We start from the raw sequence: 21,258 nt of genomic DNA on the forward strand, positions 1-21,258 counted from the left end.
TTGCAGAATAAGCCTGTGAAGCTGAACTAAGGCAATAAGGAGTAAAAGAATAGTGGTGGAACTGAGCAGCGAGAATACTTGTGCTGGTAATGAGATTGCAGCTGTGCTTGAGAGTGGCTATGGTGCAGGTCTGATAAGAGGGTGTGACTGAGGTTGGTGGTTGATGGCATTTGAGCAAGAGTGGTGTTAACTGTTGTAGGCAGTGAAGCTAGCACTGATTTTTACAGATGGCTAGGGGGTTAAGGAATGTGCAGGCTTGCTGGAGGTTGATGAGCGGGTTGCAGCAAGGAATAGAGTTGGAATTCTGAAGCTAATGGGTATTGATCTTAACTGAAGTGATGAATGAATGTGAGTTGCAGCTGCATTTGCAAGCAGGTAAGCTGGAAATTCAATGAACAAGGAGGTATGATGTTGTCATTGTGTATGGCTGTCGGTTGAGCAGAATTAGAGAGATGGATGGGGGTTTGCATGATGGTAGTTGGAGTTGTTGATGTATGTTACTTGTGAAGGTCGAGCTGAAGCTGGAGTGATTAGATGTATGTTAGGCTATAAGGGAATGATATGAAAAGCCTGGAACCGGCCGTAACATACCAGAAAACTGTCAATACTCGGTCGGAATCGGTCACGACTGAGTTGACTCAGTGAATTACCGAGTTTGCAGAGAAGAACTTGGCCTTGGATTGAGCGGGCTGAAGTTGCTAACGGGTTGTGGAAGTGGTCAGTCCTTGGTCGAGATTTAGAAGTCTAGTGCCGATCCACACACCAACAGGAGAGATATATGTTCCCATCTCTCTTATGATCTTGGCCTCTACTTTGTTTCTCGGGTTTCACATGATAGTTCTTCTTTGTTTTCTATGATGATTTCCAAAAACACAAGTAGTTGATTTTGTTATTGGTTAAAGATGTAGTTGGATTTTGAAAACAAGTTATGGATTTTATGAATTAGTTTTCTCTCCATATTATCGTTCACTTTCTAGGTTAATAATAATTGCATGATTGATATATTGCAATATGATTGAATGTTTGTTTGGTTGAGTCTAGAATTGATTGAACATACATCCATATCTATAGTTAATTTAGGGTTCATCATCGAGCGATGACCTTGAATACGAGTAGCATGATATGATGACGGTTTGTAGTGATACACTCTTGTAATCATATGTAGAGTTTGACCTTTGTCCGAATTGTCATGCACAATGTGTGACAATTGCGTTGATTAGCCTATTTCTGAAACTTAATGCTCCTAGGAATTGAACTTAATTAGTGTAAGGCGTTAGGTTATTCTTTAGGTAGAATTCACATATGCAGCTCTAATGTATGTGTTGATGACTTAGGAAATTTACGGAGTATTCTTGCAATAAGGTATTCTAGGGCTTTTGATGATAGCGAGATTAAATAAGAATTTTATTCATATATTCAAAAACTTGTTTACAATTGAAGATGAAACATTTACCCAATATTTCACATCCTTGATTTGCGTGTTTACTTTTCTTTGCTTTGCTTTTATTTTAGTATACTTTTATAAAAATCAGAAAATCCCCCCTTGTTACTTATAAGAAACCATAACATATTGACAACCCAAGACCTCTCTATGGGAACGATCCTTTCTTGCCCTTGTTATATTATATCTTTTGAGTAGTGAGAAATTAATTTATTTTTGACGCATACGACAATGATCAAAATTTTGGCGCCATTGTCGGGGAGGCAGCGGTTGTCACTTGTTTTTGGTTTCTTATTTTTGTTTTTAGTTTTATTTTTCTTACTTTCTGGTTCTTAACATAGTTTTGAGAACTCTTGTTTCAGGTACCAAATTCTATGAACGGAGCATACTGGAGCAATGGATACGGTTTTCAACAACCTCAACACGATGATAATTGCCCACCATCTATGGGATACAATCAAAACCAATTTATTGGCTATGATACATATCCTAGACAACCTTATGGTGATTTTCATACATACCAACAACAACCTTGTAGTGGGTATGTAAGTCAAGCACCAAGGTGGGATAATTCTACTTCTAATTGGCTTCATTCGAGTTGTATGCAGATTAAAAATGGATTAAAAGACATGCAACAAAGATTAGACCAACTTGACCGTAATAGAGAGAACGTCGCACAAACCAATTTATGCAACACTTTTTCTTACCCGGCTCCAGATTGTAGTTATGATCATTCACCCATTCAAAGGGAAGAGTCATGGGAAAGAGAACCCATTGTAGTTAATGGTGGTAAGCGTGTGAACGTCAGGAAACTTGCACAGAAATTATACAAGTTGGAAGATGATGGAGACTCGGAAGAGCTTGTTGAAGAAATTAGTAGGACCATACAGATGGAACTTAAACGGCGTCATGATAAAGGTTGGGAAACCGACGACGATTCTGATTTCGGTGAGTCTGAAAATGAAGATGATTGTGTTGAAAAATACCAACCTTTGGAAATTATTGATGACATTAGTGCAGTTGACTCAGCTCTTGATCTTTATAATGATCAAACACCTATTCAAAAGGTACATGAGTTTGATGAAACTAGTGTTTTACAGAACTTCCTTGAAATAAGGTTTGAGTCTAATGAAGAAGAATGTGTTGAGAATGGACCGTTAGGACTAGTATTGTGGAAGACCCAATTGATATTGCAATAGATTGTAATGACGATGTTGATGTCGAGACTATAGTTAAGGTATAAATGGATGAAGAATGGTTGCAATCTTTGATAGAGGACCATGATATACAAGAGGTGAATAATTCACTTGAGTTTTTCAAGGATGCAGAGGATTCCGTAATATAAAAGATTGTGATAGGTTTGTCTAACCCGTTGCCTATTATTCCTTCTCATTTACCTCTTATTTGCTTGAATGTATGTGCTTCGAGAATATTGTTCCTTCTCATTTACCTCTTATTTGCTCGATATCCGCCATTATAAACATTTGATTTTCATACCATGGATGTTTGCAAAGAAGAAACCATACAAGTTCTTGATTTTTATGTTCTTTATACACTTCCAAGTGTGGACAAGAATAAGTGAGGGGGAAACTTCTATTGGGCTATAGCTTCACTTTTACTTTATTGTACAAATGTTTGTGTGAAGTTAGTATTTGCAAAACAGGTTCTATGGATGGATCCCCAACTTTTCAGATTGTTGGTGTATGGGGAATTCGTCTTGCAAGTCTGGCTGACGACTTTAAACGTAGCGCTAAATGGGAGGCAACCCATAGTATGAGTATTTCTTTTCTTGTCTTATTTTTAGCTTTTTCTTGTCTTGTATTTACTTTTTCTTGTCGCATATCATTATAAGATTTCCCACCTTGACTTTATTTGGACGATTCAATTTACATTGAGAACAATGTAAAGTTTAAGTGTGGGGAGTGGTTAAGCATTTGTATTGTAAATTTTTCTTAAATTTTCAAGTTTTGTGTAAAATAGTGAATAAAAAAAACTCCAACTTGTAGTTAGTGTAGAGTCACATAGTATACATGTCGCTAAGATTACATCGAGATTCTCATAAGAGTAACTGAACTTAGAGATGATAGAGAACATGATCGGGTTTCTTACTTGTATGAGAGTTAAAGTTGGATTTAACCAAGCCAGTGGAAAATGAGGTGCAGAATGAATTCGGTAGTAGTGTTGTGGTCCCCTATAGTAGATACCACCCATGTTACATCATGAGAGGCACCGACCTTCACTTCTTTGTACGTGTCTAAATTTGTGCTTTTAGAGTGTGTGTCACCGTACGTAAACTCCGTGTAGAATGGTGAGCTACCCAACCTCCCACCAATGGAAGCACTATTTTGATCTCTTGAGTGCTATTTTATCAATCATGATGGTGACATCGAATTGCTAACTTACATACCACTTGTAATCTTGTTCGCAGTTAGCACCATCCACTTTATCTCTCTCTACACCAACAGGTCCATAGAAACACCATCATCATCAACAAGACGAGCATCACAAATTCGAAGGAAAGTTGAAGACGTTCAAGGTTTACAAGCAACGGTACAGAAATGAGCAGATTTCAGATTCAAGTAAAGCAACAAGACAAGGAGCAGAATTTCTATATGTTGAAGACTTGCGTGCATGTGCGAATATTATCTAGATGAGATTTCAAGAAGTTTATGATATCGAGATATACAAGTTGTGAAGAATCAAGCGGTGAAGTACTTACAGCATGGCCTTTGTACTTGCATTTTTATTTTATCTTATTTGTATTTTATTTTCTCTCGTCTCTCTTGAAAAAAAAAATTGAAAAAAAAAAGAAAAAAAAAGACAAGAGAAAATTTTGTTAGGTTCATTTTTAGTTTTATTGTTTTGTTTTCATTTTGCATTTGTTTTATTTTTCTTGTCTTAAAAAAAAGAAAAAAAAAAAAAGACAAGGAAAATGTATTGTATTATATTTTGGTTCGTTTTTAGTTTTGTTCTTACAATAAAGTCAATGGAAGAAGAAATATTCATAATGAATTTCCAAGCAACAGGGAATTAGAGGAAAGAATCACATTGTCAAGATTCTACGAAGTTCAAGAATTATCATCAAGAGTTGAAGATCGAAGACGAAGATGAAGACACCGATTGAAGACCGGAGACGTTTCTATGGATGTTGTGAGAGTGGTGCTAGCTGCACGTCGAACGGATAACGAGGTAAGTAAGCATATTCCCACCTTCATTAAGTGGTTGATTTCCTTTCCTAGAGATCGTCAGAAAAAGGGTTTTCAAAATGAATAAAAGATGTGGGTTTTCAAAACGATTCAGAGGGTTTTGCCTTCCTACCATTCAACGTATCGCGGGATTTTCTCTTCATTCCTACCTGGACACATGTGTGACCCATAAAAAGCTATCTATTATTGAGAGCAACTTCATAAAACCCTTTCTTGTGAGGAAAATCGAGACTTTTAATCACTCCGAATCCGAATTTCTTTCGAGAAGGGATGGTTATTTCTCTCTCAACTTTTAAGGATGAGATTGTGCTCATTTATGTGTCTAACTTCTTATGACTAGTGTGCAGAATCTTTATGTCTTCTTAGAGCGTTGGATACTATCATTTCAGATAACTAGTAAGTTGGAGAGTAGGTTTTGTAGGTATATCTCTAGTAAACCTTCACAAGACTATAACTCGTCCACTAGGGACACCTAGGGGTTCAAAGGCCTGTTATTCATGCTAAGAATAACCGTATCCTCGGCGACACGGAGTTGTATGTATGTTTTAGAATTGTTTTGTTTGATTTGCTCGAGGACTAGCAAAGTCTAAGTGTGGGGGAATTTGATAGGTGTTGTAAAACACCAAATTTTATATCTAGTATTTATGCTTTCTTTGTTATTATCTTGTAAATTATGTATCTTATGTTTGCTTTTGAGTGTTATAGGTGTTTTGGAATCATTTGGAGCAAAAGAAGAAGAAAGCGTCCATTTGGAGAATAAAGAGCAAAAGCGTCAATTCTCATGTGCAACTACCATTGAAGGCGGATCCGAACCAAGCAAATGATATGAGACAACCATAACCACTATGGGTTAGTTTAGAGAAGCAAGGGGCAGACCTTAGTGGCCTTTAACTAATGAGTGGGTGTTTAAGGACATTATTTGGTTGACCCTTATCTACTTCATCAGGGTGGCTATATCCACTAGCCTTATTCCTACACTAAAGCTAAAATTCAGAGAGAAATTCATCATTGTTTGTTCGTCACTCACTCCACCTGAACGAGAGAGTTACGGCGGCACCATGAAATCGAGAAATGGAAGAGATTGAATGGGTTTTGATGAGTTCCAAGGCTGAGACAATCAAGGATCTGGTGCTGTTACGATGGGGTTTTGAATCAATCTGACATCTAATCTGGTGGTTTGAGTTTGATTTCAGGGTTGAGAAGAAATTGAAACTAGGGTTTTTGGAATTCTGTTGAAGGATTAAAGGGAATGATTCATAATGAGATACAGGCAGTAGATGGTGGAATTGAGATGGGTTTTGACTGAATGTTGAAGAACAGAGAGAGAGATGCAATTGCAGCTGCTTCAATTGGAGGTTTTGGTAGTGGATTTGGTTGAGCTTTGTGCTGCTGATGCTGAGTTGGTTTTGAAGGCATGCTGCAGCTATATCACAGGTGGCATTTCTGTTGTTCTGCTGGTGCAGGTGCAGTGACGGAAGTTTGTTTCAGATGGCTAGGCCATAGGAGTCTGTTGCTGAGTTATGGAGAAGTTGGAGATAGAACAGTAGAAGTGGCTTGAGGCAAAGCTGAAGAACAGGAAATGAGCTGTTATACAAGGAGTGAAACAAGAGTCTATGATGAGAAAGAACAGGTTGAGGCAGCTGTTACAGTTAGAAGTGAAGAGAGTAAATGTTGGTTTGAATCTGTAGCTGCTAGTCATGGGAGTTGTGAGCTGAAATGCAGAATGGGTTGGAACTGGTGCTTGAGAAGATGTAGGTGGTGTTGATAACAGTTCGCAATGGCTGGAATTGATCAAGGTATGAATCCGAGAAGGTGAAGCTAATGTTTGCAGGAGTTAATGGTAGTGCAGTTGACAACAAGATGCAGCTGTTGTTGCTGCCATTGAGAATTGCTATAGGTTTGAACTGGTGAGTCTGCGAGAAGTGAATGTGCTGGGGAGAAGGAGTTTGGTACTGTATGGCTGTGACAATGGGACCTGCAGGTGCACTGGTGATGCTTCAATGAGCTGAACTAAAGAGGGATGCACAGTATGAATGAGAGTATGAATGGTCTGTGAAGGCATGAATATTTTGTGTATGAAATTCGTACAAGTGGGAATTGCAGAATAAGCCCGTGCGGCTGAACTAAAGCAATAAGGAGTAAAAGAATAGTGGTGGAACTGAGCAGCGAGAATACTTGTGCTGGTAATGAGATTGCAGCTGTGCTTGAGAGTGGTTATGGTGCAGGTCTGATAAGAGGGTGTGACTGAGGTTGGTGGTTGCTGGCATTTGAGCAAGAGTGGTGTTAACTGTTGTAGGCAGTGAAGCTAGCACTGATTGTTACAGATGGCTAGGGGGTTAAGGAATGTGCAGGCTTGGTGGAGGTTGATGAGCGAGGTTGCAGCAAGGAATGGAGTTGGAATTCTGAAGCTAATGGGTTTTGATCTTAACTGAAGTGATGAATGAATGTGAGTTGCAGCTGCATTTGCAAGCTGGAAATTCAATGAACATGGAGGTATGCTGCTGTCATTGTGTATGGCTGTCGGTTGAGCAGAATTAGAGAGATGGATGGGGGTTTGCATGATGGTAGTTGGAGTTGTTGATGTATGTTGCTTGTGAAGGTCGAGCTGAAGCTGGAGTGATTAGATGTATGTTAGGCTATACAGGGAATGATATGAAAAGCCTGGAACCGGCCGTAACATACCAGACAACTATCAACACTCGGTCGGAATCGGTCACGACTGCGTTGACTCAGTTAATCACCGAGTTTGCAGAGAAGAACTTGGCCTTGGATTGAGCGGGCTGCAGTTGCTAATGGGCTGTGGAAGTGGTCAGTCCTTGGTCGAGATTTAGAAGTCTAGTGCCGATCCACACACCAACAGGAGATATATGTTGGGGAACTTAGGCGCAGGCCCAAAAAAAAAATTTCTTACCGTCAGGCCCATAATTAATTTCTGATACAGTCGCACCCATATTTATCTAAAAATATTTAAAACGTACAGAAAGGCTCTATTACCCTTCATCGTTTTTGGGCATAATTTTTTTTCTTCTCCGCCGGTTTCTTTCCCTATTCCTCCATTAATCTCTGTAACGGATCTGCAAAGATTTTTTCTCCATCATTTAAAGAAATAAATCATTTAAAATCGATGATTCAAAGAAAGTAAATCATTTTTGACTAAACCCTAGAATACATTTCAACAAAAATGGATGAAACAGACGAAGAAGAAAAAAATCAAGTAGAAGAAACAGAAAAAAAGTTATGCAACTAAATTTTCCCTTATATTGTCTTATGCACTAAACAAAATGATGCAGAAGACATTATGCACGTGCATAAAAATCCATAAATCAGAAAAGTGAAAAAAGTAATGCATAAGACAATATGCAGCTAAAACAAAATAATGCATAATGTCTTATGCATCTAAAAAAACTGATGCATAACCAGAAAAAGTGAGAAAAGTAATGCATAAGACATTATGCAACTAAAACAAAATAATGCATAATGTCTTATGCATCTAAAAAAAACTGATGCATAACCAGAAAAGTGAAAAAAAGTAATGCATAAGACATTATGCAGCTAAAACGAAATAATGCATAATGTCTTATGCATCTAAACAAAACTGATGCATAACCAGAAAAATGAAAAAAGTAATGCATAAGATATTATGCAGCTAAAACAAAAATAATGCATAATGTTTTATGCAGAAATAATAATGGCATAATGTCTTATGCACTAAACAAAATGATGCAGAAGACATTATGCACGTGCATAAAAATTCATAAATCAGAAAAGTGAAAAAAGTAATGCATAAGACAATATGCAGCTAAAACAAAATAATGCATAATGTCTTATGCATCTAAAAAAAACTGATGCATAACCAGAAAAGTGAGAAAAGTAATGCATAAGACATTATGCAGCTAAAAAAAAATAATGCATAATGTCTTATGCATCTAAAAAAACTGATGCATAACCAGAAAAGTGAAAAAAAGTAATGCATAAGACATTATGCAGCTAAAACAAAAATAATGCATAATGTATTATGCATCTAAAAAAAACTGATGCATAACCAGAAAAGTGAAAAAGTAATGCATAAGACATTATGCAGCTAAAACAAAATAATGCATAATGTATTATGCATCTAAACAAAACTGATGCATAACCAGAAAAGTGAAAAAGTAATGCATAAGACATTATGCAGCTAAAACAAAATAATGCATAATGTCTTATGCATCTAAACAAAACTGATGTTATGCATAAGACATTATGCATAACATCTTTAATTCAAATCTAATCATAAATTTCCGATTGAGATCAAAAACATGGAGACAAATAAGGTATGAAAATTTCCAATTCAGTTGATATTGAAATACTGCAACACACTTCTTACCCTTTTCAACTTCAATTTTAATTTCTTTTTACTTCTCGAATAATCAAAGACAACAGAAACCCAAAATCCCCAGATTTAAACCGCAGATTTTGAAACAGAAACCCTAGTTTTATTGAGAAGATTATTCAGAAAAGGATTTGGGAAAAGATTTGACAAAGGGAAAAATCCAAATGTTAAAAACGAAGAATCGGAGTTCACCATTGTTTTCTTCTCGCTTCTCTCTGTTCGTCGCTCGAAGAAAAGGGTAGTTTGGCCTTTTAAAAACTGAGAAGCAGAATTTCATAAATTATGGGTCTGCTACGAATTTTTGACGGAAAAATGGGTGCGCGCCTGAACTTTTCTGTCCGTGGGTTTGACAGTGGAAAAATCTGGGAGAATGGGTCTCCCTGTAGTTTCTAGGCCTAGGGATCTCTCTTATGATCTTGGCATCTACTTTGTTTCTAGGGTTTCACATGTAATTATTCTTTGCTTTCTATGTTGATTTCCAAAAACACAAGTAGTTAATTTTGTTATCGGTTAAATATGTAGTTGGATTTTGAAAACAAGTTATGGATTTTATAAATTAGTTTTCTCCATATTATCGTTCACTTTCTACGGTTAATAATAATTGCATGATTGATGTATTGCAATATGGTTGAATGTTTGTTTGGTTGAGTCTAGAATAGATTGAACTTACATCCATATCTATAGCTAATTTAGGGTTCATCATCGAGCGATGACCTTAAATACGAGTAGCACGATATGATGACGGTTTGTAGTGATACACTCTTGTAATCATATGTAGAGTTTGACCTTTGTCCGAATTGTCATGCACAATGTGTGACAATTGCGTTGATTAGCCTATTTCTGAAACTTAATGCTCCTAGGAATTGAACTTAATTAGTGTAAGGCGTTAGGTTATTCTTTAGGTAGAATTCACATATGCAGCTCTAATGTATGTGTTGATGACTTAGGAAATTTACGGAGTATTCTTGCAATAAGGTATTCTAGGGCTTTTGATGATAGCGAGATTAAATAAGAATTTTATTCATATATTCAAAAACTTGTTTACAATTGAAGATGAAACATTTACCCAATATTTCACATCCTTGATTTGCGTGTTTACTTTTCTTTGCTTTGCTTTTATTTTAGTATACTTTTATAAAAATCAGAAAATCCCCCCTTGTTACTTATAAGAAACCATAACATATTGACAACCCAAGACTTCTCTGTGGGAACGATCCTTTCTTGCCCTTGCTATATTATATATTTTGAGTAGTGAGAAAGTAATTTATTTTTGACGCATACGACAACGATCATAGTGCTCTATACTAGTGAGTAATACATCTAGGAGCCGTCCAATCATTTAGATTCTTTACAGAAGTGATTACTGAAATTGCTCAGTTAATGAAATATACCGTGGTCTCAGCTGAGATACTGCATATATATGCTCTGAGAAGTAATATACTCGATCAGAGACTTCTGAAGATATTCTGAGAGGCAATACGCTCGACCATAAGTGTGGCATGAGCTTTCACACTTTAATGAGAGATAGATCTCGATGTTCGCCTGATTGCTGGATCAGGAACATGTAAGGTTACGATTTTACCCTTTGTTAAAAATCCACCATCAACAGTACTGTGGACATGTTGAAATCAGAAACCAATCAACTTATTATGAGTTTCATATACAATCTGTGAAATTCCTGGGAATAAAATAATACAAATTAAAAATTCAAATGAACCCACAATCAGAAACAAACCCATTATCAAAACCCACTTCCTAATTTGACGATTAAACACAAAAACATGGTATTAAAGAGAAAGATAAATAGACCTTGTTTAATAGTTTGTCTATTCTATCATATCTGATAAACAGTTGCAGAGGTTTTTGAATGAGTTGCAAACCTCAGATAATCTCATATGATGAATGAGAAATAACGTGAATGTTAATACCATTGAATGGGGATTTTTTACTTTCGTGACGGAATATCAATCAAATATCCTAATTTTGGTATACGGAGATTTGAGAATTAGAATGGTAGGTAGGAATAAACTTCTTACTGTACCCCTAGCAAATGAGTTCATCAAAAACGAATCGAAACATTCATTGCGTTGAGTTAATGGCGAGCTGCGAGAGAAAATGGGAGGAATTTTTGCAGATATGCGTTACGTTTTTCTTGGGTGGTATATTATTTGGTGGCTTAATTGTGTCCGTCCTTTATATTGCCAAAATATAAATCTCAAAAATTCTCCAACCTAGGAATTAGGATCAATCTGGACCATCCTTTATGTGTCCAAACTGTAGAGAACCGTCGATGTAGAAAAACACCATTGTCCCTTATAATATAGATACTTGTCCCCAGTTTATTTAAGAACGCGCGACTAGGGGATATAAAAAACAATTGGGGGATATGCATTACTTCCCCCAACTAGTAGTGTCTGTTAAGGGGTGATTTTTGGGTATGAAAATATTAAAATACCCTTTGGTTAATTAAAAAACATTATGAAAAGAATATACTACCCTTTCCCCTAAAACTTAAAATCTAAAAACCAAAATCATTTATCCCTCATTCTCCTCAAATCAGTACCCGCACTCTTAGGGTTAGGTTTTGGAAAAAAAAATAATTCTTCCATCTTCTTCTTCATCCGTTCTTCATCGACGATTAATCGTCGACTCAAAAATTTCTTCGTCGATTAACCTACCCGAATCATAACAATGCCTCCAAGAAAGAAACCAAATGCCCAATCGAACTCAAAATCGATTGGTGAACAGAAATTAAAACAAAGACTTGCTAAGATTGCTCAAGAGCAAGAAGAAGAAAAAGCAGCAAACTCAGACAATCAACCTCTCGCAAACATGGCTTATGTGAGAAAGTAAGTGATTTTAAACTACTTTGTGAGTGTTTAAATCGATTTATAACAATGGGTTTAGGTTAGAATCCAACTCAAATAGTTGAGTTATAGAGAGTACCGGCACTGAAATGTGTATGAATACAATGTCGGTATTGGGTTACGGCTTAGATGTTAGCATGAATGCAATGCCGTTTCCAAACCCAGAGTCGCCTGAAACTGAATGTTATATACCAGCATAGAAATTGGGTTGAATACTATGCCGGTTTTTGGTTATGGCATTCCTTAATAATAATCCGGGTATGCCAGTAGTGGACTTAAAACTTACAGGAACACCTATGAATTTGTCACCAGTACCGGCATAGGTTTTAGGTTGCATTGTATGCCGGTACCCAGTTACGGCATGGAATTGATTTATTTCGAGAATGCCGGTAGTGATCTTTTGGTATCCAGGAGAATTACATATGACTACCGGCATTGTCGATAGTTAATGTTCACTGCCGGAACAGTGTACCGGCAAGAGTTATTTGCTAAGTTTCTATGCCGGGAGCTATGTACCGGCGTGGTTTATTTAAGTGAGTCTATGCCGATATTAAAACTGAAAAAATGAGTTGTCTTATATTCATTACGTGTGCTTATGATATAGGTCAAAATCCAAGGAAGCTAACAAAAGAAAAACTAAAGATGTTGTCACTATGAGAAGAAGGAAGGACGGTCTTGATACTCCTTAGTCTCTTCCTCCTCGAGGGAAAAATGAAGGTCGCAACAAGCGTTTGGGGGATGATACAAGAGGGATAATTTTGGAGATTGGTGGTGACCGTAGTCGACTTGTAATCCGTGAACCTACTGGAACTGTTGAGGACGATGAGCATGATGAAGAGGAAAGTGAGGAGGAAGATGATGAGGTTCATCCAAGTCAATTAGCAAGCCAAAGCGAAGCTGGTGGTCCAAGTCAACAACCAACACAAGGCAAGGAAAATAATGGCAAGGGCATAGTGAAAGTAAAAGTTAAAGGTTCTCACCTTCCTCACATTGATGACATGATACTTGACCTTGAACGTGGTAGAATTTGGGGTGAAGCTCCGGAACCGAAAAAACTATTTGGATACAAGGACTTGTGGGCTCGTACTATCTATCAAACCTATGTAAGCCTTTTTTTATCTTGTGCATATGTATTGTTGTGTATTTATGTAAAATATCTTGATTGTATTCTCTCTTAATTGTAGGATCATAAGAAGGCTATGCGTGTTTGCCGAAACCAAGCCGCGGATGGTTGGAATTTGTCCGAGGAATATGAAGAGGTCCAAACAATAGTAAAGGATTCTGGTCTATATGATTTGGTTCAAAATTATGTGAATCCTGATTCTATGACTGTCAATTTCTTCGTCGAAAGGTATCATGGTGAAACTAATACCATGCACTTCCCTTTTGGGGAGATGACCTTCATCCCTGAAAATGCTCAGAACATTCTAGGCTTGAATGTTGTCGGCAAATCAATTGCATAAGGAGTTGAGTGTCTGGACCTAGAATGGTCGAAGTTGCACGCTTTGACTAACAAGATGTTTGGTTGGGACTACAAAACTTCTGTGGAGAGCTTCTACGTATCCAAGTCTAGTAGGACAAAGACATTCAAGGTGACACTGCTTAAGAAGAAGTTTGAAAAAACAAAGGAAAGAAGTTTGGAGGATGGATGGGACCCTAAACAAATTCGTTATACAACCGTTGCGTACCTGTTATACATCTTGGGCACTAAGGTATTCCCTGACACTAATGGCAACAGGGTTAGTGCAAACTAGCTTCAGTACTTGGATCAGTTGGAAGATGTCTTTAACTATTCTTGGGGCACTGCGGTAATGGCACATTTGATGACGGAGATGAGAAGGGCCTCTAAGGATAAAAAAAACAATTTGTCGGGAATTTCACTCTATTGCAGGTAATTTTTTTTTTAAACTTATGTTCTTTTGTATATTGTTCACATGTACCCTTATCATGAACTTAGAAACAAAACTTACTCATTCTTATATGTATCATTCCACATTGATATAGGTTTGGGCTTATGAAAACTTCACAACATTGTTCAAGGATTGTCCCTTCTTGAAGATCACACACATTGACGACCCAGAGGAGCCTAGAACCAAGAGATACGAGTTCAATAATATTCCCAATCCCGGTAACAATAATCAACTGATCGATATGAGATTGGATCTGGACGCGATGAGTACCAAAGATGTTGTGTTCGACCCTTACAAAGAGGCTAGAGGAAACCACCAACTTTTGAGGTTTGGTAACGTTGCATTTTACAATGGGCCGTTGTTCCACCCAAAAGGATACGTTATGGATGATCCTACACGTGTGATGCGCCAACTTGGATATAAGCAATTATCACGTTTTGAGACGGCCTCTTTTCAATGTTATGTTCTTGACCTTTATCGGTGCTTTTCAACTCCCAATCGGTTGCATGTAGAGTATGATCCAAATCCGGAACCAACACATTGGAGGGATAGGGAACCACGTCGTTTGGTAGATATTAGTAAGTGGGAGATTGCGGAAAACCGTGATGAAGTTGATGACAACTACATGGAAGATTACCTGGAATGGTCACATCCTTATGTCGTGCGTCCGGATGACGTCCAAGTTCCACCCCAGAAAAACCCTCCCGTTCCAACTCCTGCAGAGGCACCACCTACGATGGCCCAACTTAATAAGACTGTTGGATTGCTAGTAAGTATTGTTAATTTCTTAGTCGTTTAATGAACACATAATCTTATATTAGCATATATGTACTAATTATCTGTTTGATGTATTAAACTAGCGGCGTCGGCTTGGCAAGTTGAAGAAGATGTTTGGTTGCAAGTACCAGGAAGGAGAGGTGTTATCCCTTGAAGAAATAAAGGAAGTCGAGGAAAATCTTGATAGAATTGAAGAAACCGACCCTAGTGCAAAAGATTTGTTCGGGGAAACTAGGAAGAAATCGGCCTAAAAGAAGCAAAATACCACGTGATTAACTCTTTAGTTGTGTTTCTTTATTTGGATGGTGGTTGTTACGTCTTGAACAATTCCGAACTTATTTTCTTTTGTACCTCATGGATAACTCTTTAGTTGTTTGGTTTGGTTTTGGTTTATGATACCTGGATTAAGAACATTTAAGCACAATCCAGTTGTTTGGTTTATGTTGAACATGTTTAGATTTCTAGTGAAATTTTATCTTTGCAAGATTTATTTACGACTATTTCCGGCATAGATAAGTTTAGGTTTTACAGCGCCGGTACTGTTTCCGGCATGAAATATGATTATGATTCCATGTCGGTTTTTGATACCGGCAATGAAATTGTTTTATAAAACCATACCGGAACCAGAAGATAAAAAATTCCATGTTCCTGTATAGATATTGGAAGGTACCGATATAGTAGTATTTTCAAAAATCTATGCCGGAATTATGATTTTTTCAAATTTTCATAGTTGTCAGAAAACCGGCAGTGTAAGCTTGATTGAGTCTATGCCAGAACATTGCTTAAGATAAAACTACAATGTCGGTTTTGATTGTAAATCCATTTCGAATGCTCTTTTATTTCATTCTTAAGTAATATATTACATTGGATTTGAAACTTTAAATTAAAACATACTAAAAAACATGGAATGGATTAAATTTGGTTAAACATGATCTCATAATCTATTTCCATCCCTTTTCAACAATTGCGGAACCTTTCAGCCTTTCCCGAATCTCTTCGAAGACATCGTCCGGAATGGGGGTGTCAAAGACCATCTTCATTGGTTCTTCTTCTCTTTCAACATATTTCTTTCCCTTCATATAACACCCATCACACCCATCGGTAGGATTGCATTGGCCCTTGTGGTTTTCTCTTGATTTTGCTAGTTCAACAGCTTTGTCAAACCATTGAAACTTGTCGCACTTTGGGTGATTCAAACACCTTAGAAACATTATTCCATTTTCAGCATCATCAGTTTTTGTAATCCAAAACCGGCGTGTCCCATCACATCTTATACAGTTTGAATAAATAAAAGGACAGTCCATGGCTAGATGAGAAGGTGACTTGCAAATTTGACACCTGCAATGATGACTCTGTAAGAGAAGATTATATTAGTTATGCGTCATAGTAGTGAAGATTTTAACTGTCCATATATTGTTAGTAATGTTTAATCTACTTACTTTGCAAATAGAGCTTGAAGATGAATCTCCCATCACTTTTGAAGCTTTAATCGTGCTTGATTGATCTATTTTTTGGTGCTTGCTTTCTTGAGAGAAGGATTTTTGTTATTTTCTGGGTGCTTTGTGTAGATTTTCCAAAGGAACGGGGGGGTATTATATAGAAATGAATCTCCAACTGTCTTATTTTTCAAAAAACTAGCCGTTTTTTTTAAATTCACAAATACCGGCATGGTCGCAATTATATATTCAATGCCGGTATAACGTACCGGCGCTAAACCATGTTGTGAAACCCTGCCGGTAATGGTTGCATATTTGGCCCAATCTCTATGAAGAAATTCACTTGTACCTGCATGAACATCTAACGGTAAACTATACCGGAACTGGGTGTCGGCATCCTATGTCACATTTACTTCAATGTCGGAGTTTGGGTGATTTCAAAAAAACTAGTCGTTGAGGTTTTTATCTATATAAAGAAAGCTAATACTTGGACCCAAAATCCCAAAACTTGTGTGTTCTTATATATCTCCTTGAGCCTCTTAACTTAGAAACCTTAAACCCTAGAATAATCATCTATAAATAGCTTAGTATAGTACATAATCACACATACAACAAATGGCATCATTCTACTCCGAGGAAGATTTAGCAATCACCCAAGCATGGTAAGCCTAAACTCGTCCTTCAACTATAGATAACAACACGCGGGATTCCATGTGGTTGAAGATTTTTTTAACAAATTTATTCACGGTTAAGGTAACCCGAAAGGAAGAACTGCTCAATAAATCGAGCAACGACACGATATCATCCTAAATGCGGTGGTTGAGTATCTAAAAATGAAACACCGGATCGAGCACGCTACCCGCAATAGATTGTCCCCTCAACAACTTGTAAGTATCTTTATGATTAACTCGACACAATCCACTCTTTTTCAATTTTTATGTAACAAACTAAGTTTTTGTGTTGTTTTTGTAGCATGAAGCCGTGAAAACGCGTTACTTACAGGAAAAGGGAGAAGCATTCATGTTTGATGCCAACATGAACCACATTGTAAGAAAAGTCACGGAGTACCACCATCTGGGTGAATCGGAGATGGATTCTTCCTAAGAAGATTGATAGGTTTAGTGGTATTTGGTTAGGTTTTTAAGGTAGTTTTTGGTAAGGTTTTGTGGGTACATCTCTATGTAAACCCTCACGAGACTATAAGTCGTCCACTTGGGTCACCAAGTGGTTTAAAGGCTTGATGCACGTGCTAAGTGCGTTTGTGCTTCCTGCGACAAGGATTACATTTGAAATAAATTATAGTTCCGTCTTACTTTGTTAACATAATTCAATACCGTTAGGTTTCCGGCATAGATACTATATATTATCCTATGCCGGAATTTAGTGTCAAAATTCTGTGTGCAATAAACCATGTTCCGACTTTGAAATTATATACATTACTGTGCCGGTACACACTACCGGCATGGTGGAACATCTTCTGTTCACTGTCGGAATTGAACATTCAATGCACAACGGCTAGTTTTTAAACCATAAACCAGTAAAGACCATTTCCGGCGTGGGATCTAAGTTACTGACAATGCCGGAATGATAAAGTGGAAAAGAGTCGTTGTGTCCTAATTTATTTAAAGGAATGGATACACCCATTGCACTTGATACCTCAAAAAAATAAAAATAAGTGAGCTCCACCACATATCTCTGATGGCAATTCAATCACCAACAACCGATTTCATCATTGCCATGGAAAAAGAAAAACTTAAGAAGAACAAATTATCCACTCCGATAGGAAATCAATCATCATCCACCACCAACTCAATTCCCATTATACTAGAAAAACTTAGAAGGAAGGAGCAAACAACCAAGTCAATTTCAGCAATGGAAGAAGAGATACTTAGAAGGAAAAGAGAAGAAGAGGCAGCAATAGAAGCAAAATACCACAAAGAAACTAAATAGATAATTGAACGTGTAAAACAAGCGAAGATAGAAGCAGATGTTGAGGAAGAAACTGAATGGATTAAAAATTTCTTCATAGTATCGGATTTGGCGGAAGATCACCGCCCTTTAAACCTTTTTTGGGATCTTGTTGCGGATGGTCCTTATATGTCGAGTTTTGAGGACGGTAAGTGCAATAAACGCAAAATGGATTACGGGGATGAGTTTGTAGCGAATCGGAAAATTGCCCTCATAAAATTATGTCGCAAATACAACGAGTTTCTCGCAAGATACAGGGGGAATAGGTGGCAAGCTCAGGACGCATATACCAAGTGGAGAAAAGAGCCTTTTAGGCATTTCGAAGCCGCTTTTTTTGTTGAATCTCGTTACAAGAAATAATGCTAGTTGCAATTAGCTTAAGATCTTTCATTTCATGTGTAACGTTGTTTATGCGGTTAATGTTTCTAAGTTTATTTCCTTAAGATTAGTATGAGGGACAGTTTGGGTTACTGTTTTTAAATGTTATTTATTTCCTTAAGATTATGTGGTTAATGTTGTTTTTTTCCAGTGCCGGCATTGAAAAAGAACCAAATACCATACCGTTACTAGTGTCGGTATTTTTGACACAATTTAAACTTATTGTCAGAATGTCCGCATAGAATTGTACCATATTTCCATGCCGGAATTATGACTGTTACAAACTCAATTTATGTGGCAGTTACAAACCCCTTAATTCCATTTATTTGACGGTTACAAACTCCTTCCTCCCACTAATTTGACGGTTACAAATCCCTTAATACCATTTATGCGTCAGTTACAAACTCCTTAATTCTATTTAATTGATGGTTATAGAAAGGAAAGTATTCAATCTATATTTGTATTCGATCTCCCTTTTTGTTTCATCTTCTATATACCAAAGACAATGGGTCGTCGCAAACCTCGTGAAAAACCAATTCCCAATCCTGAAGAATCCGTTGATGATGGTGGTAAATCGAAATCAAAAGAGCAACAAGCTCCTGAAGAGTTTGTTGGTGAGGCACAAGTAACAAAGTTGATGCGGTAAGTGATGTCTATGTTGAATTGAAGTATTGTTAGGGTTTATTCCATACTTGCTTGTTTAGTATTTCTACCACAGTAAAAGAACATTTTGAAATTGCAATTTAGTCAATTTAAATTCAGTTACATGTTTGATTCACGGTAGAATTCGATTTGAAAATTATGCCGGATTGTATGTGTTGTATCTCTATTTTATTGCATGAACCTGCCGGCATATAAACTTATTTGAATACTGTGCCGGTTTTCAGTGCCAACTTTGTATATTTGATCAATATCATGCCATCCTTATTTTCCTCTACTGTTTAAAACTCTGTACAAAATTCTCCCATTTCCGGCATTAAATAACTCTATTTGTCCACACCGGCACAGCTGCCGGCAGTGTCGATATTTATACTAACCATGCCGGTTTTGGTTCTCTTGATTTGTTAAGAATTCTGTGTATAAAATTCAAGAAAACCGGCATTGAGTTTTAGTTATTTAGTACGCCGTCACTGATGGTATGTTTAATATATATGTCGGCTTCCAGTATATAACTCAGTTTACATATTGGAACGTAGGTCTAAAGCAGGACAAATGAAGAAAGGAAAGTGCAAAGTTGTTGAAGAAGTAAAACCTAAGTCTTCCCGTCGTAGTCGTTCTTCTCCGGATCGTGCTAAGGTCATATTTCGGGATCAACCTATAAGGGACACAACCAGCATGATGATGACGATGAGTGGGAAAAATGGCATGAACCCGCCCGAGATGGTGGCTCATCCTCACAAGCAGGTGGCTTAGGACAACCTGATGTCCGAGTTGAAGTCCCTAAGAAAAAGGAAAAGAAACCCCCAGCCCACCTTCCTAATAGATATGACATGATCCAGACTGCGAAGATGGCAAACAGTGGGGTCAACCTACAACCCCGCAACTCTTATTTGTCTACAAGCACTCTTGGGCTCGTTGGATCTATCAAACTTATGTAAGACGTTTTCATCTTGTTATTATATTATTTATATGTGATCAAGTGCATCTAATTCAGTTTGGTGTGTTTTTATAGGACCACAAGAAAGCCTTCCGTGTTTTCCGCTATCAATCAAGTGATGTGTGGATTTTGGAGGGTGAGTGTCCCGTTGTTCGAGCAAAAGTCAGAGCATCTAGGTTATATTCTGTGGTAGAAAATTATGTGGCCACTGATCCAGTCACGTCGAACTTGTTTTTGGAGAGGTTTTATGATGAAACTGATACCATGCATTTTCATTTTGGCGAGATGACCATTGTCCCTGAAGATGTCCAAAGAATACTAGGTTTAGAGGTTCTTGGGAAAGCCGTTAAGGAAGGAGATGACTGTAAGGATCTAGGATAGGACAAGATCTATGAGCTGACTAAAAAGTTGTTTGAGTGGGACAAGGAAACGACTATGGTAAATATGTATAAGACAGACCGTACCCGGACAAAGACTATCACATTTTTCAATCACATTCGATTGTTTGGGAATACGGAAGGAAGGGAATTGATTCCCGAAGAAGTTCGGAAAACTGCCGCTGCTTGGGATTCGTTATATTCCCCGACGCTAATGGTAACAGGATGCATATGAATTATCTGCAATACTTGGATCCCTTTGATAGGGTCCATGAGTATTCATGGAGCACTGCTTTTCTGGAACATTTTTTGGCAGAAATGCGTAGAGCTTCTAAGGCGAGCGCCCGTCAATTTAATGGTTCTTTAACTTTAATTCAGGTATAGTGAAATATTTATCTTGTCATCATTGTCATTAATTTTGTTAGTTTCCAATTATTTAGTCATAAGTATTTTTTCTTATACATTGCACTGGAATAGGTGTGGGCTTATGAACACTTCCCAAAATTGTTCATTGGGTATAAAAGATTGAAGAAATTCCTTGATTATCAAGAGCATCAGGATCTAGCTCAGAAATACTTCTTCAACATTGCCCCGAAGCCCAATAACAGGAAATGGTTATGCGCAATGATATTGGGTTTGGACTTTGTGGCTGTCCAAGATGTTGTGTTTGATCCATATAGGAATGCCGGAGGAGTTTACTTTGAAAGGCGTGACAATGTTTCATTTTACAACGAACCGTTATTTTATCCAAAAGGATTTGTTATGCACAACCCTCGACGTGCAATGCGCCAACTTGGGTACAAGCATAAAGATCTTACAGATACATCTTATCGTAAATTCTCTCATGACTTTCCTCAATGCGAAGCAAATGAGAACCATACTCTAGTAGTTTACGATCCAAAACCTATTCTTGCACATTGGAGTGAAAGGGG

This window comes from Papaver somniferum, chromosome 2 (assembly GCF_003573695.1).
Source record: "Papaver somniferum cultivar HN1 chromosome 2, ASM357369v1, whole genome shotgun sequence".
Taxonomy (NCBI): domain Eukaryota; kingdom Viridiplantae; phylum Streptophyta; class Magnoliopsida; order Ranunculales; family Papaveraceae; genus Papaver; species Papaver somniferum.